Source organism: Galeopterus variegatus, unplaced genomic scaffold (assembly GCF_000696425.1).
Source record: "Galeopterus variegatus unplaced genomic scaffold, G_variegatus-3.0.2 Scaffold552, whole genome shotgun sequence".
Classification (NCBI taxonomy): domain Eukaryota; kingdom Metazoa; phylum Chordata; class Mammalia; order Dermoptera; family Cynocephalidae; genus Galeopterus; species Galeopterus variegatus.
Window position 1 is genome coordinate 323,650 of NW_007726663.1, and position 1,918 is coordinate 325,567.

Below are 1,918 nucleotides of genomic sequence, written 5' to 3' on the forward strand. Positions count from 1 at the left end.
ATGACAGAGACTGCCTAACACCCTGTGAGGAAAAAGGAAGAAAAGACCCAAACCTAAAAGCTGCCCTGTGGCTACAGTAGTTCTGTGGATGGACCTACTGGTCAACCCACTGAAGTAGCTGGTGAGAAGCTGACACACTTCTCTGCACGGCACTGCCAGCCCAGTTGTCACAGAGCCAGGACACCACAAGCTTGACACCCTCTCCCTGGGAGGCACGTGGGCTCCCTCTCTGAGACTCAATGCCTCTCAGGAAGCTTTCATCAAGCCCGGGAGTTGGGCTCCCACTTCATGTGCTCACCGAGTGCCCAGAGGGAGGCTGGTTGATTCTAACACACCCCACCCCTGACTGAGGCCCACAACCCCCTCAGTTCTTCTCTATCAGTTGAATGTCCAACTCACTATTCAGGGAGCAGAAGCTGTTCCTGACAGCCCCGTGGTCCTGCCAGGCTGTGGCCGGCTCCCCGCTCCTGCTAAAGTCCTCATCCTGGGTGCAGCCATCTTTCTCCTCACAGGACAGGTCCTCCTGGCAGGCAAAGTGGTAATCAAAGGAGGGACGAAGAGGCCCAGCGATAAGGGTTCTGGTGTGGGTTCTGCCCCCAAGGCCGGAAGCCGAGAGCAAGGTGATCCAGGAGCTGGTGCCGCTGACGTGGAGGAGAAAAGGGCTCTGGGGGCTGTGGTCCTCCATCCCCATGCTCAGGCAGCTGAGGTTGCTGAAAATCTGACAGTTCTATGCCATTTTTGTCAAGGCCTAGGGAAAATTTCTGCTCCTGGACTTTAGGGTGCCTCCGTTTAACACCAACCCTCTTGTCGTTGAGGACACATGGCTTGGAGCAGCTGTGAGCAAGACCACTGGAGCATCTTGCCAGCTCTGGTATTGAAGCACATGTGTGGTTGGCTGAGGATGGACAGTATTCTACAAAGGAAAACTGCTCGTGCGAGCAGGAGAGGGATTGTTGCAAGTACAGCCAGTCCCCAACCATGGGGTGTGTGTCAGGGGTCCAGGTATCACCCACTAGTCCACAGGGGGCCAAGCCTGGGCCCCTTCAGCAGGGGTGCCCCGAAATTGGTGTTGGAGTCCCTCCTGGTCTCAGGGTGAGGAGAGTGTGTTGGCCTGGGAAGGGAGGCTGAAGCTGGAGCTCCTCTGCATGGTGCTGAAGCCATTGCAACAGTTCTGGATGTTGCCCCCACTGTAGCATTGTCTCTTTTCCATAGGAGTCTAGACTTTGGACCCCAAGGGCCTCCATGATGTCCGGCAGCTGGACATCTCATCAGAGAAGGACAGTGACTGGTACTATTGCTTGCCGAGGGGTTCCCATTGTGGTCACTGATGCTTGGGCCTTTGATCAGGCTGGTCATGGCACAGGCAGTCACCATCTCCCAGTGTCACAGTGAGCCATCCTGACACTTTCCAGGAAGGCATCCTCAGGTGCTGGCTCTCAGCGGGTCAATATGAAAAGGGCATTTCCTGTTCAGGGCTCATCATCTGTAAGTTTCCATAATTCTGCAAGAGAAAGGTGTAGGGCCTTGGCTCATCTTCTTTGGCATGTGCAGTTCAGGGCTGAAGGTCCTGCAAGATACTGAGTCAGCTCCCTGGTTGTTGAAGCTTTTTCTCAGGATCATTACCATGGTAAGAATCTCAGGAGCTGGGCTTCATCCCAGGTGGGCATAAACCAACTTCAGTGGGGCAAATGGGCAAAGGCAATGACCGGGCACCTCTCAGGAGACTAACAGCAACAGAAAGAGTTCCCCATCAGACACTCGTCCTCAGGGTGGGGCCCTTCTGGGAAATGGCATGGTCAACTCCTAACCATTTATTTGCACTTACATCTTCATTGTCAGATTAACTTTGCTGTATAGCTTCTTTAAAATGTTACCTGAATTTTCCCAAAGAAAAGTCTCAAGTTTTTTGGAAAACCAA

The 1,918-nt window shown here is 53.5% G+C and overlaps 1 pseudogene; it reads right to left on the reverse strand.

The window, feature by feature from the left end:
- Positions 1 to 364: 364 nt before the first annotated feature.
- LOC103588328 lies at positions 365 to 1,653 on the reverse strand (annotated as a pseudogene).
- Between the last annotated feature and the right edge of the window lie 265 nt (positions 1,654 to 1,918).